General features: G+C 40.8%; 1 non-coding gene across 1 annotated transcript in view; it reads left to right on the forward strand.

The window, feature by feature from the left end:
* LOC107033318 (uncharacterized) overlaps nucleotides 1–27,506 on the forward strand; it is a 96,421-nt gene that overhangs the window by 8,400 nt on the left and 60,515 nt on the right. Inside the window, exon 4 of the transcript XR_012058908.1 lies at nucleotides 19,351–19,448. This is a non-coding gene — a transcript (uncharacterized protein). The remainder of the gene's footprint in view (nucleotides 1–19,350; nucleotides 19,449–27,506) is intronic.

The following is a 27,506-nucleotide window of genomic DNA, read 5'->3' on the forward strand; positions in this document are numbered from 1 at the left end:
GCATATGTTTCTTTTCTAATGAGAGTAGTGAAGATTTTATTTTTAAAGGCATAGGCTTCAGTGTTTTTTCTAGAGTCACTGGTTTATAGAAAATATTTCCTTGTCTCTCCACCCAGATACTTACCACTGTATCACGTGAGGGAAATGAAATACTAGAACTCCACCGAAGGCTGCCCATTGAGCTGGTTGGTATCTAGGTAGGAAAACAACCGTTTCCCTTTAGGTGAAACTAGAACTCAGGAGGTAGTAGTATTTGAGAGAGGCTCAAAGGGTTGATGAGGATGATGATAACCTCAGCAGTAATTGTAATGGTGAACCTTTATGCACCAGGCCCTGTGCTGAGCACCTTATAGGTATTGCCTTATTTTAACCACGTAACAGCCATATGAGGTGGTGCTGCGAGAAGCAGAGCAGCATAGACTCGGGTCAGACCTCCTGCACTGACATCTCAGCTTTGCTGCTAACTTGCCACGTGGCCTTGAATAAGAAAACCACTCCTCATTCTCCTCACCTGTAAAATGAGGGTAATGCTAGTATGTGTCTCATGAGGTGGTTGTGACGATTCAGTAATGTAAGGCATGTAGAGTACTTAGCACAGTGCTTGGTCTGCAGAAAGTGCTCACCGCATGTCAGCTCTTATCATAATCAAAACAGTTGTTATCCTCACTTAACAGATGGAGAAATAAGGCTTCAAGAGAGGAAGGTAATTTGCCTAAGTGACACAGCAAGTACCTGATAGAGCAGGAGTTTGTACTTCAGGCTGTCAAACTGCAGAGCTCTTGTTCTCAGCCATTATGGTCTCCCATCTTCATGGTTAAGGCGAAGAGGCTGGACAAGAACTGCATTTTGGGTTTGGACCTCCGTAACCTTTACTTGTGCTCTTAAATATCTTATCACTATTACATGTTCTTGGTTATTCTCTCATTCTACCCCATATGCGAAGAAATGAATGAGTGACGGGTTAGTTGTCTTCCACTGCTGAGGGGTTGGTTGTTCCTGGCCAGAGCCAGGAAATGAAGCTAAATAAACACCTTTGTTCTTCCCAGTGCTCTTTGGACCAGAAATAGGAGCTTGTCTGGTCTCTTTTGTTATTATGATTGTCTGTCTTCTTAATACAGCTGGTAATGTTGAGAAGCAGAGCAGTATACCCACTGAGCACTTTCTGTATGCCATGTATTTTACATGAATTCTCTCATCTAATCTTTAAAATAATCCTATAAAGTAGTCGAGATTTGCTTGACGCTACCACGTTGAGCCAGATGCTGAATGGCAGGCTTGGTGATGCCCTGGATGTTGTTGTGCAGAACCTTGCAGTGACGCTTAGCACCTCCGTTTCCTAGCCCCTTGCTGCGTCCAGACATGTTGAATAAGAATGGAGAACTGCAGCTGACAGCCTCCAGAGTCCATGCTCTTAACCACACACTCCACTGCTTCTAACCCTCATTTACCTGTGTAAAGCACGCAGTATGGGTCAGTACTACGGAACTTAGTAGGACCAGTCCTGCTGAACAATGGGACAATTTTAACTATTGGGCTAAGAATAAGGAGGCCTGCGATCTTGTCTTGACCTTGTCACCAACTTGCCACGTCCGGATTTCACTTTTCTTAGCCTTCTGTCCTCAATTAAACAAAAGGTTCACTCTGGATGGTCCTTCTAACTCTGATGTTCTGTGGTAAGAAGTGAGGAGGGTAACACCTGGTCAGTTTCTTGATTTGGAGCATTGGTATTTGTGAAGTTTTAGGGAGCCTGGTTTGTGCAAAGATGCTAGATTTCAGGGCAGAGAATGAGCTGCCTTCTAGAAGAAGGTAGATCTGGGCTCTTTTTTGAAACTGGTTGCCAGGGGAACCTAGCCTCTGGCCAGCAACAGCCAGGAATGCTTTGGTTGAGGGTTGGGAACAGATAACTAAAACAAGCAGCACATTTAGGTTTCACTTTCCACCCCCACCCCCGTTCCCCACAGCTACCTGCAAGTTTTATACACTTTCTATGTTAGGCACTGTTTTAAGTACTTTACAAAGTATCATATTATTTAATTGTCATAGTAATCTTATGAGATGGGTACTACTATTGTTCTAAATTTAAAGATAATGAGAGTGAGGCAAACAGATTTAACTTGTCCTCATTTACTCAGGCGGAAAGTGGTATCAGACGCACTGAGTTGTGCTACTGCCTGGTTGGAGCTTGGAAAAAAAATTCAGAGGGCGGACCTTTTTGTTATTTATTAGTGGTTTTTGTTTTGTTTGTTTTGTTTTGTTTTTGTTTTATTTAGAATGATAGACTCTTGGAGTTGGAAAGGGCCTTTGAGATAGCACAATTAATCTCCTTGTCTGCAGTCTGCCATTCAGTTACAGGAATGCTCTCCCTAGTCTCCTGACTGATGATCATTTAAATTCTTTTTGAATACTTCCATTGCTGGTAAGCTCATCACTTCTTGAGGAATACCATTATATTGTTGAATAGCTCTCATTGGTAGAAAATTGTTTCTTGTTTTGAATTGAAATCTAGTTGAGATGACTTCTCATCTGTTATAGTCCTGTCCCCTGAAACTATACAAGGTAAATATAATCCATCTTCCACATGCCAATCTTGTGAGCTTTTGGAGACACTTTTCCTATTTATAAAGCATGTTTGCAGTTTTATCATAGCATCTAACTTGCTTTCAATTCAGACTGGTCTGCACAAAAGCAGTCTCTATCTCTCACTGTTTGCAAGTGCAGCCTTGCAACAAATCTGTGCTTCACTTCTTGTGATTAGTTAACACAAAGTGTAGGCCCTTCCCCCATCCTTGGAGAATGAATGGATAGTGAGCTGAATCTACACAATTTTCTGTGAGTCTGAAGGGTTTGCAGTCCCCTACTCTTATAATCTCAAGGACGTCAGGCTGCTGCCCTGTATACACTGTCAGATCACAAAATGGCTGGAAGTTCATTTGGGCACTTGACGAAACTGCATTTACTTCTTCAGGCCACTAGGTGATGAACAACTTGCAAACTTAGACTGCCAGGGAGGGTTGCGTTTAGGACAGTTTCTGTTTGTCCTGGAAATGCCATCACAAGTCATCTGGTACAACTTCATTAAAAGGTTTATTTTGGGGAAAGGGGAAACATGTCTTGTGTATACTTTGTCTTTCTCAGCTTTGCTCCAATTTTAAATATTAAGTTGACTAGGATACTTTGAGTGATTTTCTTAGAAACGGGGCATGGATGGTTATTTCAAGGTCCATTTATCTGTATATGTGTATGTATGTATATCTATATATCTGTCTTCATGAATGAATGATGTCTTGGTTGGGTTTAGGGTTCTTGAATAGTAGTCTTAGTCTCTACAAAATATGCAGCTTTCTACTGTCTTTAGTTTCTAGTGATACAGATGAAAAGTCCAATGCCAGTAGGATTCTTTTTCCTTTGTAAGTAATAACCTTTTCTCTCTGAAAGTTTGTAGATTTTTTTTTCATGCTTAGTATTTCATCATGATATGCTTAGGTATGATTTTTTAAAAAAGAACTCTGCTTACTACTTGATGAACCTTTTAGACTTAAAAATTTAAGTCTTTTCTTGGTTCGAGGTAGTTTTACTGCTTTCCTTCTGTCTATTTCCAACCTCCTTACTTCACAGATGAGGAAACTGAGCCCAGAAAGGTTAAGTGGCTTGTGTAATGGTCACTCAGGTAGTTAAAATGAACCTCAAGCAAATAACCGGATTCCCTTGATGAGCTACACTTTTCTTTGTATTGAATATTGCTCTTGTGAAAGAGCCATCAAGAACTATTGGGAAGTTTTTTAGTGAGAGAGAAATTTTGACAAGGGTTCATGAGGAGATGAAGAAGGAAGAGGAGGTGATAGAAATCATTGTGATTAAATTGTGGCCCTTATGAAGGACTGCAAAATTCAGAAGTCCCCCTCGTATCCCAGTTTTTGGAGATATCCCAAGCTCTAAAACTTAATAAAGCTAGGAAGTTGATTGAGTATTTGGAGTGTTAAGATATTTAGTTGTCAGAGGTAGATAAGCATGGTCATGCCCTGTTGCAAATATTGGAAAACATATAAATGGCATCTGAAGGCCTGGAGACAGACATCATAAACTGTCTTATCAGTGGTCTGGTTTCTGTTTTGAGTTCCAGGCTGGGACCCTTCTTTGCCGGGAACCACCTGTTTTAGCTCTGTTGATCTTTGGATTTCCCCAGCCCTTCAGTCCCTTTCAGTTTTGAAATGAAACCTACCCTAGAGGGTGAGGTCAGGTACTGAAAGGACTTTGACAGCTCACGCCAGGTTGTTTTCTTTCCAGAGCCGTCCGGCATGAGACTGTGTGAGACGTGAGGCACAGCAGGCTGTGATGTAGACTAATTGATGGTGAATCAGCCATTGGGTAAGATGCAGGCAGTGTCAGCTCTTTGAGTAATGAGGAAAACGTGTAAACAAAATACACTCTTTCAGCTGACAGTGAAGAGTGCATTCGCCAGGGATCTACCCTCTCTTCCTCTGGTTTACTGGAGAAGGAAAGGCTTTATTTCAGTGTCTTTTCTCTTCATTTGTAGATCCTTCTTTCTGTTCAGGAAGGAGCCAAGTCTCTGGCCTTTTTCTGCTGCTCCAGAAATTTCTAAACTTTCATTCTGTGCCTCCCAGAATTGTTGCTTTGATATGGAGTGATGCCTCTAGATAGCCCTGCACACCCCCCTGCCCCATGCCCCAGCTGTTTCCCAGAATGCGGCTTCCCCTCTTCCCATTGCTGTAAACATGATTTCTACCATATCGTGGCACTTCGCTTGGAATCTTTATGAGTGGAACTGGCTCTTCCTTTAACTCGCTCCGTGCCACATACCCCTGCTTTTGCCTGAATGTCCCCCAGCCCCATCACCCTGCTCTGCAGAGCTGCTTCCAGATCCTCAAATACCTTTTCCTCTTTAAGGTTTCTGCTGGCCAGCACGGCCACCTGATTACTGACCTTGAAGCTGGCATTTATACTCATTCTCCCATATTTGTTTAGGACTTTGGTATTTGCCCTCCCTTCCTGGAGTTCTGGCCCTGTCTAGGGGATCTGATCTCTTTTGCCCCTGGCCTGGGGCCAAGGATTCCGGATAGAGCATGGAATTAGGGGCCTTGATATGAACTTCCCAGACATGGGCAGATGGCAAGCCGGACAATTTGAACATCAAGGCCAATGAGGGGTGGAAAGAACAGAGAAAATTTAATATCTAAAGCAAAGGATGTCCTTTGTAGGCTCCCTCTTCTGCCCATTTAAAAAATATGAGTTATTTTTTAGAACAGTTTTAGGTTCATGGCAAAACAGGGGAGAAGGTACAGAGATTCCCATTATTTTTTGCAAAATTGATCTTTAATTTTACAGAGAAATATAATGTAAAAAAGTCAAAACATTGTAGACATTTTGAATACTCCTGCTCCTCCCTCTTCAGTTATTTCTGTATTCCCAGAGGCACCTGTTTAGTGGCTTAGAATGTACCTCCTAGACTTTGTGTGTGTTTATGAACCTATGTATGAACCCAGAAAAAAATAAAGTGGTTTTTTTTGTAAATAAATACTTTTACTGAAGTATAGTCAGTTTACAATGTTGTGTAAATTTCTGATGTACAGCAGAATGCTTCAGTCACACATGAACATACATATATTTGTTTTCATATTCTTTATCACCATAAGTTACCACAAGATACTGAGTATAGTTCCCTGTGCTTACAGTATGAACTTGTTTATCTGCTTTATATATATTTGTTAGTATCTGCAATTCTCAAACTCCCAATTCATCCCCCTCCCGCCTGTAAAGTGTTATTTTTGTGATTTATTTAGTTGCACAGATGTGGTCACATTTTATGTATCGTTCTTACATTTCTTTCTTTGATTCAGTAATGTGCCTTGACAGAATTCCATGTTGGTACATAAAGATACTTCTCATTCTTTTTGGCTACTGTATAATATTTCATTGAGTAGATATGCTGTATTTTATTTATCTATTTTCCTATCGAGGGACGTTAAGGTATTTCCAGTGTTTTATTGTTATTAATGATTCTTTTTGTGTTTTAAATGTCAGCATTCTGGTCCTACTTTTTTTTTTTTTAACTTTTCTTCCTGCTCTCCCTCGGTGATCTCAACCTCTCTGACAGCTTCAGTTCTATCTACACATGGATGCTGCCCAGATCTCTCTCCAGATGGACAACTCCACTGGGATGCTTTGCAGACTCAGCAGAATGCAGCCTCCTGCTCTTCCCCTTTGGCTCCTCCTCTAGTGTCCTGTCAGGTGGTAAATAGCACCACCGCCCACACAGTTGCTAAACCCAGAGCCTGGTAGTCATTCTAAGTTCTCCCTTCCCTTCCCTTCCCTTCCCACAGCTGACAACCAGCCTATCATAGGTCTTGCCATCTCCAGTACTTCTTGGATCCAGTTGCTTTCTTTTCTTATTCATTGTCACTGTCCTGTACCTTAGTTTCCTATTAATAGAGTATTTGTGAAGATTGAATGAATTAATACACATAAAATACTTAGAACAGTGGATCAGCAGCTAGTATGCATAGTGTTGCATAGTATGCATAGCTGTTACCATCATCATTGTTTTTGTCCTCTTCTTCATCTAGGTCTACGTAATCCGCTCTCATATCTGCCTCTGGTCTTGATTTTACTCTCCCCCACCTCCATTCTGTTCTCCACACTGTAGCCGGAGTGATCTTTATAAAATGTAAGAATGATCCTGATCTAACTCCTCTGCTTAAAAAGCTTCAGTAATGTTTCCATTGGGCTTTTGCACATGTATACTGTTACCCATACCTATGTTTTTTCCCCTTGATCTTGAATGGCTGGTTCCTTTTTATTGAGATACTATTTTTAAATGTCATCTCCTCAGAAAGGCCTTCCTGGACCACCTAATGATTCTAAAGTGGCTACCAGTATACATACTTTGTATCATGTCACTTACTTTAGTTCTTTGCATGACACTTACAATATATGATATTTTTCCTAGTTTAGGAACATATTTGTTTATAGTCTCTTCCAATTAGAATGTAAATTTAGCAAGGATATTGTCTGTTTTATTTACTGGATTGTTTTGTTTTTTTGTTTTTAACTTTTTGGGGGAGCAGTTAGGTTTATTTATTTATTGAGGAGGTGCTGGGGATTGAACCCTGGACCTCGTGCATTCTAAGCATATGCTCTACCACTTGAGCTATTTCCTCCCCCTATTTACTGTTGTATTCCTAGCACATAGGATAATGCCTGGCACATTGTAGGCACTCAATGAATACTTGTTAAGTGAGTGATAAAACAGCTTCATATGTCTTATGAGGCCCTCATTTTAAAATTTTTATTTATTTTTTTATTGAAGTATAGTTGATTTACAGTGTTGTGTTAGTCTCTGGGGTAAAGCATAGTAATTCAGTTATACATATATATATTCTTTTTCAGATTCTTTTCCATTATAGATTATTACAAGATACTGAATGTGGTTCACTGTGCTGTACAGTAGAACCTTGTTTATCTATTTTATATGCAGTAGTTTGTATCTCCTAATCCTAAACTCCTGATTTATTCCCTCTGCCCCCTCTCTAGCATCATCTACCCCAGTGCAATCTCTACCTTGACCTTCCTACCACTTCCCTCTTTGGTAACTGTAAGTTTGTTTTCTATGTCTGTGAGTCTATTTCTGTTTTGTAAATAAGTTCATTTGTATCTTTTTTTTAGATTCCACATATAAGTGATATCATATATTTATCTTTCTCTGTCTGACTTAGTGCACTTAGTATGATAATCTCTAGGTCGATCCATGTTACTGAAAATGGCATTATTTCATTTTTTATGGCTGAGTAATATTCTATTGTATGTCTATACTACATCTTCTTTATGATGGAGAGTGGATTATGTAGACTAAGATGAAGAAGAGGACAAAAACAATAATAATGCGATGATTATAGCTAATATCACATTCATCTGTCAGTGGACATTTAGGTTGTTTCCATGTCTTGGCTGTTGTAAATAGTGCTGTTATGGACATTGGGGTTCATGTGTCTTTTCAAATTAGAGTTTTCTCTGGATATATGCCGAGGAGTGGGATTGCTGGGTCATATGGGAACTCTATGTTTAGTTTTTTGAGTAATCACCATACTGTTTCCATAATGACTGCACCAAACTACATTGCCATTAACAATGTAGGTTCCCTTTTCTCCATACCTTCTTCAGCATTTATTGTTTATGAATTTTTTTAATGATGGCCATTCTGAGGTGTGAGGCAATACCTCATTATAGTTTCGATTTGCATTTCTCTGATAATTAGTGATATTGAGCATCTTTTCACATGCCTGTTGGTTGAGGCCCTTCTGGGTCTCTGTAGCATCATCTGCCCTGGTACATTCTCTACCTTGACCTCCCTACCTCCTCAGCTCATCCCATCTCTTCAGATATGCTTTCTTGTTGCAGATCTTTATATAAACTGGATCACTCTTCCTCTGGTGCCATGCCACTGCCTGGGTGTCTCCTGTTGACCCTTCAAGTTTCATCTTAGGTGTAACTTCACCTGACTCAGCTTCTTAATCTTATATCTCCGCATGCATTGCCTTTAACTGTTATACATATTGTAATTAGTTTGTCTCCTTCATTAGACTGTAAGTTCTATCAGACAGAGGCCTATGTCTTGCTCATCATGTATTCTTAGTCCTAGTTCTTGTAGGATAGAGGATCCCTTGAGGTGATGGTGGTGGGCAGGAGGGATGGAGTACCAGGGGTATTACCTGAGGGCTAAGAAGGTGCGCTTAGAATGGCAGAGTGAGGTCTAGACATTTGGCCTGGCTCGTTGTCATTCTCCTTATTCCATCTTTGGTGATTCCTGTGTTTTCCTGGATGAATCATCTAACATGCTTGTCTCTCTCAGAGACACCTTATAAAATCAGGCTATACCTGGCAGGGGACTTGCCCGTGAAGAGGGCATGAGTGCTTTGGATCAAGGCTGAGGATCTGGGTAGGTAGATTATTTATTCTGAGTGGCTGATGGCAGAATAACTGAGAGTGAAGTGGAATCCTAAGCAAGAAAGGAAGTAAAAGGCCTGAGGGATAAGGTGAGGCAAGGATGAAACAGGAAGCTGAATCATTAGGTCAAAAGCCTGGAGAATCAGAATGGTGGGTGGAGTATAAGAAGGAACAGGGCAAGCAGTTCAGGAGTAAGGCCATAAATAATCTTTGGGATTACTTAAATCATCTTTTAGTGTTCTTACTTCTTCAGTGTGGAACCAGCTTTTGGATTTTAGGAAGGATCAGATAGTTGACACACAAGGGTTTAAGCTAAATCGCACATTGCTTTGTATTTTATATACATTTTAAAGACAAATCTCCAGAAATCCTTCCTTTTTTCCCCTGCTTTAGTTTCTGCTCCCAAGAGCCTTCCTTCCCTCCTTTTAAATGTACTAGGTTTAACTTGCTCATATTTTCTAAAAGTTTCCTGTATAGAAGCCTGTAGCAATCTGATGCTCCCAGGTGGGTTGAGGATACACCCTTCAGGTAGGGTGAGCATTCCTTCAGGTCACCTCCTCCCACCAAACCAGGCATAGAAGCTAGCCGCAGAAGTTCAAGTCTCCCTGCAAAATCTGAATCTGTGGAATTTCTCTCTAAATTGTGGGCAGGGACATGAGACTGTAGAATATAGGGTGGGACTCTATTGGTGAGGCATAGTAAGGAGTAGTGGAAGACGGCTGGGTGTGCATAGACGGTAGGATCTGAGGTGTGAAGGCAGTGGGCTTCAACATTTCTGACCTGGAACGATCCTAGAGCTTATGGCGGCATCAGGGCGCTCTGACGTGCCAAGTGGAGAATCTTGGTCAGTAGGTTTAGTCATTAGCCCTTAGAGGTATTCTGCATGTTTTCCAACATAGCCTGGAGCTCCTCTGCAGACTGACTGGTAGCTGGCATCATGGCGGGTGCTGAGGGTCAGTCATTGGGGTAGAAACAGTGCTTGCTGAGGAAGGATGTTGTTCTCTTTTTGATGGTTGGACGGAGTGGTTGCACATACCCGGCAGTCTGTGGCCCGATCGCCTGGCCTTTGTGAGGTGAAGCATCTGCGCTCCCCTGTCAGTGCTCTACCGGGAGCCGGAGTTCATGGCCATTGTTGGTGATTTCCCCAAGAATGCTCCCTGGCTTTGAATCCTCTGCTCGCTAAGCCCCATGCTCTGATGTCATGCCTTCTATTTACTGCTTTGGGACCTTCAAATTTCATATTCTGTTCTGACTCATTTTTTTAGATTATTTCATGCCCAGCTTGACTCTTGGCTCTACACAGTCCCCTAATTTTGACACTGTCAGCCAGCCTCAAGTGAGGGCCCTCCCCTATAAGCTCTGTTCCTAGAGCTATGATTTTTTTTTTTTTTTTCCTTTTTTTTTTTTTTTTTTTTTTTTTTTTTACATTTTTATTGATTCATAATCATTTTACAGTGTTGTGTCAAATTCCAGTGTTCAGTACAATTTTTCAGTCATACATGGACATATACACACTCATTGTCACATTTTTTTCTCTGAGATTTATCATAACATTTTGTGTATATTTCCCTGTGCTATACAGTGTAATCTTGTTTATCTGTTCTACAATTTTGAAATCCCAGTCTATCCCTTCCCACCCTCTACCCCGCCCCCCCCCCCCGGTAACCACAAGTCTGTATTCTCTGTCCATGAGTCCATTTCTGTCCTGTATTTATGCTTTGTTTTTGTTTGTTTGTTTGTTTTTGTTTTTTAGATTCCACATATGAGCGATCTCATATGGTATTTTTCTTTCTCTTTCTGGCTTACTTCACTTAGAATGACATTCTCTAGGAGCATCCATGTTGCTGCAAATGGCATTATGTTGTCGGTTTTTATGGCTGAGTAGTATTCCATTGTATAAATATACCACATCTTCTTTATCCAGTCACCTGTTGATGGACATTTAGGTTGTTTCCATGTTTTGGCTATTGTAAATAGTGCTGCTATGAACATTGGGGTGCAGGTGTCATCCTGAAGTAGATTTCCTTCTGGGTACAAGCCCAGGAGTGGGATTCCTGGGTCATATGGTAAGTCTATTCCTAGTCTTTTGAGGAATCGCCACACTGTTTTCCATAGTGGCTGCACCAAACTGCATTCCCACCAGCAGTGTAGGAGGGTTCCCCTTTCTCCACAGCCTCTCCAGCATTTGTCATTTTTGGATTTTTGAATGACGGCCATTCTGACTGGTGTGAGGTGATACCTCATTGTAGTTTTGATTTGCATTTCTCTGATAATTAGTGATATTGAACATTTTTTCATGTGTTTTTTGATCATTTGTATGTCTTCCTTGGCGAATTGCTTGTTTAGGTCTTCTGCCCATTTTTGGATTGGGTTGTTTATTTTTTTCTTATTGAGTCGTATGAGCTGCTTATATATTTTGGAGATCAAGCCTTTGTCAGTTTCACTTGCAAAAATTTTCTCCCATTCCGTAGGTTTTCTTCTTGTTTTATCTCTGGTTTCCTTTGCTCTGCAGAAGCTTGTAAGTTTCATTAGGTCCCATTTGTTTATTCTTGCTTTTATTTCTTCTAGGAGAAAATTTTTGAAATGTATGTCAGATAATGTTTTGCCTATGTTTTCCTCTAGGAGGTTTATTGTATCTTGTCTTATGTTTAAGTCTTTAATCCATTTTGAGTTGATTTTTGTATATGGTGTAAGGGAGTGTTCTAGCTTCATTGTTTTACATGCTGCTGTCCAGTTTTCCCAACACCATTTGCTGAAGAGACTGTCTTTATTCCATTGTATATTCTTGCCTCCTTTGTCGAAGATGAGTTGACCAAAAGTTTGTGGGTTCATTTCTGGGCTCTCTATTCTGTTCCATTGGTCTATATGTCTGTTTTGGTACCAATACCATGCTGTCTTGATGACTGTAGCTCTATAGTATTGTCTGAAGTCTGGGAGAGTTATTCCTCCAGCCTCATTCTTTCTCTTCAGTAATGCTTTAGCAATTCTAGGTCTTTGATGGTTCCATATAAATTTTATTATGATTTGTTCTAGTTCTGTGAAATATGTCCTGGGTAATTGGATAGGGAATGCATTAAATCTGTAGATTGCCTTGGGCAGTGTGACCATTTTAACAATATTGATTCTTCCAATCCAAGAGCATGGAATATCTTTCCATTTTTTAAAGTCTTCTTTAATTTCCTTCATCAATGGTTTATAGTTTTCTGTGTATAATTCTTTCACCTCCTTGGTTAGATTTATTCCCAGATATTTTATTACTTTGGGTGCTATTTTAAAGGGGATTGTTTCTTTACTTTCTTTTTCTGTTGATTTATCGTTAGTGTAAAGAAAGGCAACTGATTTTTGAACATTAATTTTGTAACCTGCTACCTTGCTGAATTCTTCGATCAGCTCTAGTAGCTTTTTTGTGGACCTTTTAGGGTTTTCTATATATAGTAACATGTCATCAGCATATAATGACACTTTTACCTCTTCTTTTCCAATTTGGATCCCTTTTATTTCTTTCTCTTGCCTGATTGCTGTGGCTAGGACTTCCAGGACTATATTGAATAGGAGTGGTGATAGTGGGCATCCTTGTCTTGTCCCAGATTTTAGTGGGAAGCTTTTGAGTTTTTCACCGTTGAGAACTATGCTGGCTATAGGTTTGTCATATATAGCTTTTATTATGTTGAGATATGTTCCCTCTATACCCACTTTGGCGAGAGTTTTTATCATAAATGGGTGTTGAACTAGAGCTATGATTTTGAAGCTTTAATACATCAGAATTACCCATGGGGGCTTAGTGAGCAGTGAGGGCTGGATACTTACTTAAAATGCAGATTCCTGGTCTTTACTCCTGCTATTCTGATTGAGTGGGTATGGGGTGGTAACCAGGAATCTGCATTTTGATTAGCCTTCCAAGTGACTCTGATACAGTCATCATCTGCAGACCATTTTTGGAGAAACTCTGACCATGCCACCCCACCCCCACCATCACTAAAGGGGAAGGAAAGGGATTTGAACCCTTTACTTGAATCCTGAGGTCCCAGGAACCTTGGTTTGTCACCTGTCATCCAGTAGGGACAGTGGCTAACTGTCTCTATGTATTGGTACCTCATCTTCTCATTGTCATAGCCGGCACAGATCCCAGATGAGGTAGAGGGCCTTAATAACTCCTCCATGGCAGGCCGGTACATCTGGGATATACTGGGGGCTTTGACTTTGGACTCAGAAAGCAGGCTGGGACATACACTTTGAAGGCAGCTGATTGCACTTCAGAGTTGCTTCTGGGGTCCCCCTTTTCCTGTGCACGTTGAGCCTGCCCTTGTGTAGGCTGTCTTTTTTTGGTCTCCAAGCTGTCCTCATTCTGTTGCAGCCATCTACACAACTTCCACTGTCCTTCTATAAAACAACCCAGCCTCATTTCTCTCCTTTCAGATCCTTTGTTGCCTTCCTGTTACCCATACAATTGAGTTCAAATGTCTCAGGTTGGAATAAATAGTCTTGCACCATTTGACCCAAATTGTGGCCTACAAGGCCTAGCAAGATCTGGTCCCTGCCTGTATCTCAAGTCTCATTTCAGGCCCCTCTCCTGTCTCCTGCACGCACCCTCGCTTGCTCACAATTCTTTTAGCTGTCTGGTTTCAGGGCCTTTGCCTAGAATACTCTTTACCTTGCTCTTCACCTCATTAACTATCCCTTCCCTTTACGTGTCATTTAAGTATTATCTCCTCTTAGAGGTCTTTTCTAGCCACTCTGTACAAAGCAACACCATGTCACTGTCTTAGCACCCCGTTTGCTTTCATTAGACCCCTTACCGCATTTTACTGGTTTGTCTTTCTCGTACTAGATTATAAGCTCCATGAGGACAGCGACCTTCTTGCTCACCGTTCTGTCTTCAGTGCCTAGTGCATAGAGGTACTCAGTAAGGACCTGCTGACTAAATTGCATTTCACCTTGTTGTCGGTACCTGTGTTGGTGCTTTGTGGCTCCGCATAGCTGTCACCCTGTGCGTGTGTGTTGTTGCCTCTGCCGGAAGTGCTCTTTCTCTCATTAACTGGACACATTCCTTCTCGTCCTTTACCACTTCTCTAAGCAGTTCTTGGACTTCCCCAGGCAGTGCGAGTTCAACAGAGACAGCACTTTGATCTTCTTGAATAGACTTTTCACCCTGTGTGGCGATTTCCCCTATGTAAGAGAGAGAGGGTATTGGCCTTGATTTATAGATGACAAGCCAGAGACTCTGAGAGATGGATTAACTTGCACATGGCAGAACTGAGATTCAAGCCCTGGTGTGTCTGTGGAGCCCTTACTCATTCTATCTCACTGTGCTTTCTCTAAAAGAGACTGAACAACAGACCCAGAGACACTGAAGTGAAACAGGTGTTTTTTAAAACAAAAGTTACTTAAACAAGGACCAACTGTATGGTACAGGGTTCGGGAGAGTAGCCTATCTGCATATTCTGAAAGGCCTTCGCTCAATGTCTTGTAATAACATATAATGGAAAAGGATCTGAAAAAAAATATGTATGTAGATGTACAACAGAATTGCTTTGCTGTACATCTGAAACTAACATTGTAAATCAACTACACTCCAATTTTAAAAAGTCAAAAAAAAAGAATTTGCTCAGTGTTGAGCAAAAATAAAAATTAACTTAAGTAATGAAAATGTATGTGTGTGTGTGTATACACACACATATGTAGATACATATTTTAAAATTTCCTCAGAGTTAAATACAGTGGAAGGTAGATAGTAGTTGTCCCTTATTGGAGGTTTCACTTTTTGCAGTTTCAATTACTTCAGGTCTGAAAATATTAAATGGAAAATTCCAGAAATAAACTTCTTAAGTTTTAAATTGCGTGCTGTTCTGAGTAGCATGATGAAATCTCATGCTGTCCTACTCCTTCCTTTCCAGGATGTGAATCATCCCTTTGTCCAGCATATCCATGCTGTATATGCTGAAGGGAAAAACATAGCATACATAGAGTTTGGCACTCTCCATGGTTTCAGGATTTGGAATGTATCCCACACAAATAAGAGGGGACTACTGTACCATTGACAAACCATTTATAAGGATGATGGGGTAAGAGGTGACCATAATATTCAAAGAATTATGCATATTTCATGTGTTCCCTTGATCATATCTTTGGTGACTCCTTGTGACAATGACAAAGTCAACATAAAACCTAGTAGATATGAACTGAGGTGAAACGCTGTTAAATTCAAACTAAAGCAAATGTCAGTCATCATTCATAGTTGCTTGGAGGCGTTATAAAGAATGAAATCAACATTTTTACTGAGGGAAAAATGTGCAAAATTAGTGTGCAAAGCCTTTAACACATTTTGCTTTAAAGTGTATCTTACTATATATTGATAAGGGGCTAGTTGAGTAAATTATGGTGGATAGCACCATGCTGTCCAGTAATTAAAAAGAATGAGAGAGATACACCACCCTCATACATACATACGCATACACTCTCACACACTGATGTGGAACAATCTCTAAGAGCTATCTTTCAGAGAAAACTAAAGCAAGCAAAATAATGTTTGTGGCATGCTAGTGTTAGTATTTATTTGTGTGGGAAAAAAAGGGGGACTCTGTACTTGTTATACCCCAATTACCTCTAAGTTTGTTATTTGTTTTTTAAGTATCTTTTTGTATTTCTGAAAATTTTTAACACACGTGTATGTTATCTTTTTAAAAATTGTGGTAAAAAATACATACAATTTATCATCTTAACCATTTTTAAGTGCATGGTTCCGTAGTGTTAAGTATATTCATATTGTTGTGCAACAGATTGCCAAAACTTCATTTTGCACAGTTGAAACTCTTATACCCATTAAACAGCAGCCCCTCATGTTTCCCTCCCTCTGACCCCTGGTAACAACCCTTCTACTTTCTGTTTCTAGGAATTTGACTCTTTTAGATACCTCCTGTAAGTAGAATCGTATAGTATTTGTCGTCTTGTGTCTAGCTGATTGCACTTAGCAGAATGTCTTTGAGGTTCATCCATGTTGTACCGTGTAATAGAATTTCTTTCTTTTAGGCTGAATAGTATTCCATTTTGCGTGTGTACCAATTTTCTTTATCTAGTCATCTGTCAATATATTGTCTTTTGTACAATTTTTAAAGTACTTTGCTTCATTTTATAATTATGAACCTGAAAAGCTGGATGTAAATGTGTGTGTGGAGGGGTGGTAATAGGAAGAGGGGTTGGGGATTGGTTAAATGGTATCTCCCTAAACTTCTCAGCAAGGAGAAAGATCCCTTTTTCTAGTGAATAATTCCCAACTTCATGTCTTAGATTTTTGTATTTGAGATTTTTCTTGAATTGAAACACATTTCTACTAAGAATAGAACTAAAAAGGGAGATTGTGTTTGAAATAGAAGATACCTCTGTATGCCAGGATTTTCCCACCATTTGTCTTACTTGTTTTACAACCTCCATTTATCTTAATAGCACCTCTCTTACACTAGAAATGTGTAAAATGAGTCCCCCTTTTTATTGAAGTGTAGTGGATTTACAATATTAGTTTCAGGTGTACAGCGTGGTGATTTGGTGTTTTGCAGATTATACTCTATAAGTTAAAAGATAATGGCTATAATTTCCTGTGCTATAGTATATCCTTGGTGCTTATTTGTTTTTTACATAGTAATTTGTATCTGCTAACCCCATACTCCTAATTTGTCTCTCCCCACTTTTCTCTTCCCTTTGGTGACCACTAGTTTGTTTTCTATATCTGAGTCTGTTTCTGTTTGACGTATACACTGGAGTACCCCTTTTTAATAACATGTTTACTGTGTGTTGATTTTTATTTTTCCAAATGGAGTAAATTCTTTAAGCATGAGGCATGTCTTATGATTATATCCTGTAGTGATGAGCATAATAGAAGTTGCTATTGACTACATATCAAGGAAGACAAGGGAGGGGTGGGGAAAGAGGAAGAGACTCCTCTAACGAGATGAGTGCTTTGGATTTTCTCTGATTTCATTTTGTGTTCTTCACTAGTGAAGAATTTCTTCCACTTGCAGACCAAGTGTGTTGGAGGATTTGTGTGTGTGTGTGTGTGTGTGTGTGTGTGTGTGTGTGAGTGTGAGAGAGAGATGTTCCCGGCCCAGGAAGGAGAGCAGAAGCTGGAATGAGGCCTTGAAACTGTGGCCTGATAGTATGTTGTGAGACTTCTGTGTTGCAGCCTTGAGAAGAATCTCGTATCTTGGGTAGTCACCTGTCAGCAGGGCAGCTGGACCTGTGTCTGCCTTAGGCTTCTTAAATTTAGTAGCACATAGTAGGAATGTTTGATAACACATAGATATGTTGATAATAATAATGTTGATAGCACATAGATAGGAATGTTTTATCATTTTGATAAAAATGATTTGTCATTTTTGGTGTAAGTATATGAAAGCACTTAACATGGGGCCTAGCGTATAGCAGGTATCCAAGAAGTGACAGTATTTGAGAAATATTTTGAAATAGTTGTCTTTCTCTAGGTGCCCTATCTCTACTCATGTGCCTCCACTCTTACCCTCAGGCTAAAGAAATAGGGAATAGCAACATGGATTCCACCTTTAGGAAGTTGCCAATTTTTTGTTTGTGGCTTTATGCTCAAGCAGGAAGTATAAACAGCTGCTACGCATTTGAGAGCAAATATATCTGGACCCTGTCCACCAGGTTACTGAAAACTTCATCCCAGCTGAAAGTGTCCCACTAGCATGGCTGGTCACCCTGGGTAACTTTCTTGGTAGGGACCTAGTCTGAGAATCTTGATGGGGAAGTCTGTGACTCTCTAGGGTGGTTGTGGCATAGCTGGGATAGTTTGTTGGGTGCAGGCATGGAGGAAGGGATATGGTAGGAGGGAAAAAGGGCTCAGCTCTGTGTCACTTTCTCCTCATAGGAAGATACAGGCACTCATGGGCCAGGGTCGGTGTTCTGGCCTGCTGTGTTTTGTCACCTCCTTGTAAATGTCAGTCTTGCTCCTGGCTGCCCTGCAAGGCATTTAGGGTTTAGTAGGAGATGTAATAAGGAATCTAAATCAGATAGTCTTGCTTCAAATCTTAATAGATCTGCAGGGCGAAAATATACCTCCCGGGATGTTTTCCATGTGCTGACACAGGAATCCCATCCAGATCTGTGAGTTTCCCTCCATCCTTCTTACCCTTCTCAGCTTGCCTTGATCTTAAGCTTTTATCCTTTTCACCTTACCGTTGGCCTGGCTTCTGGGAAAAGCAGGGTAAAGGGTGAGGGAGGATGGGTTGAGTGAAGGAACTTGGGGGCAATATGTGGATTTGTTGTCTTAAATCCTCTGGAACAAAGTGTAGGTGTGGGGAGGAGGATGAGTGAGTGGGTGGGAGAACACACACATGATGCCTGTACCACTTGTCTGGCACTCAGCCTGGACCCTTGCTTGGTATTATCAATCTCGGTGGTGTTCCTCTTTCTCATTAAAAGCATAAGCATGTACATGCATGTAATTTCATATTAATGGAATCATATCTTAAGACTGTTTTTCTTCTTTAATACTATGTTGTAATTGTTTTCACCTTTTCCCCCAGCTGCATTGAGATATAGTTGACGTATAACATGATGTAAGTTTAAAGTATACAATGTGATGATGTGTGTCTATTGTTCATCGATTACCACAATATTGTTAACACATCCATCACCTCACATACTTCTTTTTGTGTGTGTGGTGAGAATCCTTTTTTATTTGATTATGTGTTATAGACACCTTTTCATGTTAGTAAAGTACAGAATAAATGACTGAATTATATTTCCATGGGTGGATATATCATAATGCATTTTATTCTCTAGTATTTAATATATTTATCTCATCTCTAATCAATGGGGCCTTCCCTGACTCTTTTACTTAAAATTAGTAACAACTTCCTTTTCTTTTCTATTTCCCTTTTTTCCTTTACTTTTCTTTATAGCATTTAGCACCACTTGATATAGTATATATTTTTCTTATTTGTTTATTGCCCAACACCCTCCATTGGAATGTAAGCTCCATGAAAACAGGGATCTTGGTTTTTTTTTTTTAATCCACTGCTCTGTGCTTAGAGTTTAGACCATTTCCTGGTATACCAGTGGTGCTCAATAATATTTGCTGAATGAATGAATTTGCTGGATTTTTGGTGTGCCTGTTGGGCTTATTTGTAATATTTTTATTATGTATATTCTGTGGTAAGTATGTTGGTATGTAATCTTTATACAGTTGTCTAGTATCTCCTTAGGATAAATTCCAAGAAATAGAATGACTGAGTGAAAGGATATGCACAGTTAAAATGTTTATTCATGTAGCAAAACTACCCTTAAGAATGCTAACTTATACCAACAGCGTGTGAGATTGCCTGTTTCTCCGCATCATCAATAACACTGGCTTGCATGTTTTTCGTCTTCCCCACTTGACAGGTGGTCTTGTCACCGTAACATGGTAGTTGAGAGTGTGACTCTGGAGCTAGCCTGATGGGGCCTGAATTCTGACTCAGCCACTTATTGTGTGACCTTGGGTAAATCATTTAACTTCTCTGTCTCTCAGTTTCATCTTTGGTAAAGTAGGAATAATTACAGCACCCATTTCATGAACAGTAAATTACTTAATCCAAGTAAAATGCTTTGATAGTAACTGAGATATGGTACTCAATAAATATAACTTAATTTACATTTCTTAGAATATTATATCTTTTCAAATGTATTTTGGACGGCTATATCTATTTTTTGAATCACTTATTCAAAATTTTTAGGGGGACACTATTTAACCCAGTACAGAGCACCTACCACATGAAGAGTTTATGTATGTAAGGTGCGTATTTTCCCAGTAATATTTTCTTTGTACATTTTCTGAGTAGTATTTTCTTTTTTTAACATTTTTATTGATTTATAATCATTTTACAATGTTTTATCAAATTACAGTGTAGAACACAATTCTTCAGTTCTACATTAACACATGTATATTCATTGTCACATTTTTTTCTCTGTGAGCTACTGTAAGATCTTGTATATATTTCCCTGTGCTATACAGTAAATATTTTCTTAACAATTTGTAAGAGCTAAGTGTTGACAGAATTGCTCCCAGTTTGTCATTTGTTTTTCAACTTTGTTTATGCAATTTAAAAAACTGTTTTGGTGGGGAGTGGAGAGGTAATTAGGTTTATTTATTTATTTATTTATTTTAATGGAGGTACTGGGGATTGAACCAAGGACCTTGTGCTTGCTAAGTAGACGCTCTACCACTGAGCTATACCCTGACCATGCAATTTTTAAATCTATCTGTAAGTTTGACTTTTTTAGGTAGTTGAAATAACCTTTTTCCCTCATAGTTTTTTTTTTTTTTGCTACTAGGCCAATGTTTAGAAAAGGCGTGCTTCCCTATCTCAAAATTATAAAAATAGTTATTCATTCTCTTTGAGTGCTTTGTGTGGCTATGTATTTTTAAATCTTTATAAACTTAAATCTTTGCTCCATCTGGGATTTATTTTGATATGAAGATAGCATTTGAGATCTGGCTCTTTTTCTTTTCAGTAGTGTCCCAAACCCCTTTTCTGAAGGAACAGGAGTAGGAGCCTTTAATCTGTTCTCTCTTCCCCTTATTTGAAAGTAGGCTGTCCTAGCGATAGCAAATAGCAAATCTCCATTTTAGAGAATGAATTTAATGGTTGGACTCTGTCAGTAGTCATGCATTTGCTGAACTGTGGGGTGAATATGCTGGTGAAGCGGTTTGGGATCAGAACTCGCAGCCTGACTCAGTGATGGGGCTGCTGTGCTCCTTGGTGCAGCTTCTCTGCTGGCTCTGGGAGCTCCTCCTTAGTGGCCCTAATTTGGGGACTGCTTTGAAGGGGCCATTGTTAGTTTGGAATGACAAGTTCTGTGTTGTTTAGAAAACAAATGAGGTGACTGTAGCAGGTATTTGTTCACTCCAGTCTAGGGAGTATTGATAGGTATTGATAGAGAGGGTACTGAATGGTGAGAACCCATTGTGTTCTAGCTCTGCCCTCATCTGCTCCTTTTGGGCTCTAGTGCTGCCCAGTGTCTTGCTTCTGACTCATGATGGAGGGAGGATGATTATTCCATAACAGGTGCTCTGTACTGGCTTGAATAGTGTCCCCCTGAATATTCTTGTCTACCCAGAACCTGTGAATGTGCTCTTATTTGGAAATAGAGTCTTTGTAAGATGTAATCAAGTTATGGTGAAGTCATACTGGATTAGGATGGGCCCTAATCCAGTGACTGGTGTTCTTATAAGAAGAAGGAGACACACAAAAAGAAGATGAGCATGTAGAAATGGAGGCAGAGATTAGAAATATGCTGCCACAAAGAATGATAAAGGTTACTGACAACCATCAGAAGCTGGAAGAAGCAAGGAAAGATTCTTCCCTTGTACCTTCAGAGGGAGCATGGCCCTGTTGACACTTACATTTTGGATGTCTAGCCTCCAGAAATGTGAGGGAATAAATCTCTGTGTTTAAAGTCACCCAGTTTGTAGTATGTTACCCTAGGAAACCATGCTCTTATTATCATGCTCTTATTATCATCTCCGTTTTCAGTAAGGAAACTGAGGCCCTGACAGATCAAATACTTGGAAATCTCTTCCCGCCACTGCTCTGCTGGCTGGGCACTCATTCTGAAGCCCCTGCTATTGTTCTTATCAGCTGTTCACCCTCACCATGGCCTTCGGCTTTTGGTAGTACTGGGGCTGAGCTGCTCAGATGGCTCCTGTCTCTAACGCAGCATGCCACAGCACTTCCTCATCCCTGCCCACTTCACACCCTAAAGCAGGCATGCCTGTCAGGAGACTTCTGGCTGTATTCTGATCATTTTAGCAGGTCTCTTCTTGGCCCCACCCTTCCAGGTGAAATCAGGCTTTGTTTTCATTTTCTTGCAATGTCAGAGAAGTGTCAGCGACAATTTGAAGGAGGGTCACCCAGCTTCTTCTGGCACTTGTTTTTATGTTCCCCATTTCTGGCCTGCTGTATTTCTTAGAATTCTTGTCAGTAGGCAATTCAAGTCTTTTTTCTTTTTGGAGCTTTCCGGATCTCACATATAGCTCACATGGCACATGTCACAGTTCATGGCTGTAAGCAGAGATGGAGCAGCTTCACAGTAGTCCTGGTTGTGAGGGCCCTGGGCACTTGTTCTTGGTTAATTCAACCCAGCACAGTGGCTCTCTCCCTTGCCAAACAGAGTGGGAGGATAAGGGTATTATTTGACCCAGCTCATCTTCCTGAACAGGACCTTGTCTGCATGGTCTCTTCTCCCTCTGCATCCCATTGCTGTCCACAGAATCTTGCCTGTTTCCCAGTATAGACCTTTTGCTTTGGATCCTGATCGTACTCTCTACTCTTTTCACTGGGCTGTGAGTTCCGGGAACTCAGGAACCATATCTGTTTTGTTTGCTGCTGTATCCAGGACTGAGTAAAGACTTGGCACTTACTAGCCCCTGAAGAAATGTTTATTGAATGAAGAAATGAATATTGACCTTGAAGCTTTGGAATCCTGGTTTTCCTTGCTTCTTGCTGAAGCCAGTGACTAGATTAGTAACTTTAGAGGGCTACGTAATAGAAAGATTATGATGTCCCTCATAATTTCAGCCCTCAGTATTTATTTCAAAAACAATATTAAACACAAAAAAACTATAAAGAAATCTAGCAAAGTGTAAGGAAAATCCAGCAAAATTCTAATTTTTGCCATGGTGACTACTTGGATAAATATGAAATAATTTAAAACATTTGTTATTGTTGTCTCTGCTTTGCCAGCTTCCTGAGCACGTGCTGTCAGAAAATCCTGCCTGGACCAGCCCCTCCCTCACCTTGGACTTTACCTTCATTTCCTCTTTCTGCATCTGCTGAAGCTGCCAGCCAGCCCCTTTCACCCCCTGGTGGTGTCCAGACACTCCTGAGAGCCCAGCCTGGGCTCCCTGAGGGCTTGCCAAGAAAGTCAAGTAGAATGTGCACACTCCTAGAGTCCCTCATGATGAGAACTCCCATGGTGAATTGTGATTGATTTATAGTCAGCATAGCATGTTGTGCCAGGTGATTACACTTAGGCCGTTTTTAGTCATAATGATCTGCTTCTGTGATCCTATATGTGGAAATTTCTCTGTGGTCCTCCTTGCTAGATCACTGAAAGAGATTTCAAGATGCAGGCCCACTTTGCCAAGGCCATTTAGAGAGGTAAGGTGTGATTCTGGAAGTGGAGCCCAGGCCTCCAATAGGCTGTTTAAAGGCTATGACCATAATCAAATCCTGTTGCTCCTTGATTCCAAAGAGTTTAAAATAGTGCTGGAAACCTCCTAGGAAAAAAAGCACCACTGTAACTTCTTGGCTAAGGAGGTGATGGTTGCTGGCCAGAGCAGAAGGCTCCCAAGTTCTATTCTGGACCTGTTGGTTTGAGATGTGATATTCAGCAATCTCAGATGATGTCCTGTAGCTCTGATGGTTTCTCATCTTTAGCACAGAGGCTGTGCTTGCAGGGAAGGAGGCCAGCACACAGGTCTCCTGTCTTCTGGGAGAGTCTTATCATTAGATGTCCTTACTTTCACTTAAATTTCCACACACTTTTTTTTTTCATGCAGAAACATCTCCCACAGAGTTAATATAGGAACCCAGTAATGGCATCCACGTTTTACTTGACTTCCTTTTATCAGAATTGCTTTCCTTTTAGCAGTGTGATTAGATCAGCTCTTCTAAGGGATGGGAACTTTGATAGGGTTTAGGGAAGAAAGGGAAGGTTGTGTGGGGCATGCACCTTGGACAGCCAGTGAGTAACGTGAGGGTGCCTAATGAGCTAGATTGGAAAGAACACTACATCCTTAGAGCCAGGCATATATTAGATGTTTTCATTTATTTTCTTATTTAATTATCATAATGCAAATCAATAAAGTATCATCTCCATTTTTGTACATGGGCAAGCTGAAAGTCAGAGAAGGTATATAACTTGCCCAAGGTCAGACAGCTAATAAAAGGCTGAGCAAAGATTTATTTCACAGGTCTGTCCAGTTCCAAAGCCCATGTTGTTTTGACAGAGCTTTTCTGTCTCTACAAGATTTAGGAAAGGAGGGTGGGTAAAGAAGAGAAGAGAGGGAGATACCATCTTTCTCTACCTCACAGTTTTGCTCGTTGAGACATGTTTAACCAGAGCACCCTGTTTATAGAATAGTACTAGGTTCTATATATAGAGATGCTGCAACAACATACGTGGGATAGATACCAATTGGCTGTAGGGGAAGATTAAAAAAGTCTTTGTTCTTTACCTCTAGGTCTTCACTGTAGTGTAACTCACAGTGTCAAAACACCACTGGTAACTCTGATGCACTATTTAAGAAACTCTGTCCTGTCATCCAAATAAAATCTGTTGATGTGTTCCAAGGAGTAAGCCATGATGGGGGCAGAGGTGAGGGTGTGGTGTGGCCTTAGTGCGTTTACTGGAAGCTGGTGGCACCTGTTTTGATTATTACAGTGAATTATTACTGAGTAAACAAGAGGTGTCTCTCTTTTGCCTTTCCAAGGGAGACCAGATGGCAGTGGGTATTGGCTCAGAGCCAGGGGAACCTAGCCTCTGGGCTGGCAGAGGAGAGAGCTTAAGGGTGTCAGATGATGGAATAAGAAGAGACAGGGCTGGTCTGTCAAGTAGTGTAATTTCAGGGGCCAAGAATATGTCCTGCCCCTCAGACTTGCCTCAACCATTTGCTATTGCTTGGAATTCCACAGGTGAAATTTCTTTCCCTTGATTTGTCTTTTGAGACTCTATTAAAAATGATGAGACTCTAGGAAGGGGTTAGATTGTGAAGTATCTTAATCATGTAAGTGGAAGTATGAATGAGTTTGTGAGATTGATTTCTGAGAACCAGACTAAGGCAGGGGCAGAGAAGAGAGAACACTACGTCTCCAGTCATAGTGACAGGGAGGAGACACCACTGGGTTTGTGATAAAGGCCCTGAAAAGAGAAGTTGGGACCCTAAAGAAATGCTTTATTTTCTTCACAGTTTTGTCTGAGGAAAGATAAGGAGCTGAGAGTGGTGGGTATAGAGGCTGTTGAACTCAAGAGGGGGTGCTGGGTAGAAAGATTTCCCACCAGCGTGCTAAATGTGCAGTCATGGTGTTGTCTGGAGAACAGCTGACAGGCAGAATGTAACAAGGAGGGTAGGACCTTTGGGTCTGTGGTTTGCTGTGATGTCCTCAGACAAGACTGTGATGGATCACAAGAAGCAGGAGGCAGCTTCCCAGAAATGATGTAAATGGTGGTGCAAAAGATACCACCGATGACAACACGGGCAGGGTACTTCCTCTGGCTTCTGGTCACAGACAACTTCCGGTCTTGATTTCCCAATGAGCTGTGCTGAGATAGGGCTTTACCGGAAAGTAGAATAAGCCATGTCCAAAGCAGTTGTAAAGCACTGAGGGTGTCCTACAGAGGTGCAGTTCCCCCTTGTTCACTAACTTTCTGGAGCCAAAATAGCTAAGCCAGAGGTTGCCAGCATAGTACCTGTGATTCAGATCTTCAGTGTTTTTGGATTGAATTAGCTCCTAGTAGACTGTTCATCTTTTATTTCCCAGTGCTCTCAAACGGCCTTTGTCTGAATTGTCACATCTTTTCCTCCCCCAGGGAATCTCAGTGCTTTTCCTAGCTCCTCACAGTTGGCTTCATAGATACCTTTCACCCTCAGGCCTGTCCTCCATTTCACCTTTAATTTTGGCTTTTCCCCTTGAGAGGATCAAACTCTGTCCAGTTGCCCTGCCTGGACCCCCAGCCTTGTCTAGGACTACAACCTTGTTGTCAGGCCCTTACCAAGGATTGTGGCCTTTGCTTCCCAGCCTCTCTCAGGCCAGGTCTTTTCTCCGATACTAGAATGTTTTCTTACAACTAGGCTTCGATAGGTAGAGTCCTGCCTGTGCACAGATCTCCCAGTGTTGACCACCCTGAACTCTGCCACTACACTTCGGGCTAATTGAATGTCTTGCTGGTCTATCCAGCTCTGCTTCTAGAACAACACTATTAGACTTAGTTGAGCCCCTGTCTTGAATTTCATGTTAGCTTTCCAACTGCCTCTGCCTCAAAAAGAGCTTTTAAAATGCATTTATGAAGCTCCAAAAAGGAGATAGAGAGTATAACATTTTCCAGACTTAGTTAACTAGAGAACCTTTTTTTTTCTTTTTTTGGCTGAAGAAATGTTTGAGATCTTACAGAATATAGTGTTTGGTGGAGCACAGTTTTGGGAAGGTACAAGGCTTTATCCCAAAGGAATGGACTCAAATGGAGGAATTCTAGATGAAGGTAATGTAACAGTCAGTGAAAAAAATCCTTTGAGGGTAGGAAATCTCTCCTGGTGCTCTTCATTCAGCAAATGCCCACTGAGCATCTGTTATTTACCAGTCTGTCTGCTAGAATCACACCATGTGTTTAACTACTTACTATGTGTCTACATAAGGCTAGCTCTGATCTGGAATGGAGCCCCAAGGTGGGGAAGGAGGTAAAAATTCTCCATTCTTTCTCCCACATTTGGATTCTATTTCCTTTTCCCTCTTCCTCTAGTTGAAACAGGAAGTGGTGAATGGGGTGATGCCATCATGGCCAATGGTATCATCAGCTTCTGGATCCAAGTAAAGAGGACTTCTCTGAGGCTTCTTTCTCCAGGTTTGACCTTTTCTAGGATTTCTGTAGTACTGCTGAGCACCCCTTCTCTCCCACTCTGGGACTGTTCATCTCAGCATTAGACTCAAGTCTCACTGCTAGTTCAGATTTTGACTTTACATGTGGGCATCAGTGTCAGGTGGGATGGAGCTCATTCTTATGGAATGGGTGTGACATTAATACATTTTCTACTTTGCCTGTGAAATTCCTCTTCTTTTATAGCTCATGGGCAGTCCAGACTATAACAGTTTTTCTCAACCCTTCAGTGGAGATAAACCTTCAGTGGAAATAAATGGGCAGGGCCGTCTTGTAGATGGAGAGCCATTTAAATCTGGTAGGTAGATGACCAGGTGCCAGGAACTCCAGCTGGCATAGCTGGTAACCAGAGAGGAAGCCAGTCACTTCCTATGTATGTCATTCCCAACCAGGACAGGAAAAATCACTTGAAACAGGTAGAAATCACTGACTAAGACTTCTGATTAAGAAATTTTAGGTCCCTTTGAGACCCTGTTGTATGTGTCTTTACTGTTACTAGTGAGGTCTTTGGTTGGCTGATCTTAACTCAGTTGACTGAGCTAATCATAAAACAGACTAGATGAAAAGGCTCAGCTTTGACCCTTCCCTTAGGTATGATGCTCTTTGAACATCAACAGAAAGCATCCTCTACCCACGAGCCCCACCTTACAGGCCTTGGCCTATGGCTCTTGTCCATTTCTGCCCCTTCCTCTGAAAGATCATGGTTTTAACTGTGAAGATCAGTGAGTTCATTTGCAGGAAGGCTTGAAACCCATTTAGAGATCTTAAATAGAACCAGTCAGTTATTTGGTCAGTCTGTAGGTATTTATCATTGTTAGTTCATCTGTAACTGCAGAAGGCTTGCTTTCCCCAACTAGTCTTTCCCTAACAGGCTCTCTACATGAGGATGTTTCCTAAGATTCTGT

Source organism: Vicugna pacos, chromosome 15, assembly GCF_048564905.1.
Source record: "Vicugna pacos chromosome 15, VicPac4, whole genome shotgun sequence".
Lineage (NCBI taxonomy): Eukaryota > Metazoa > Chordata > Mammalia > Artiodactyla > Camelidae > Vicugna > Vicugna pacos.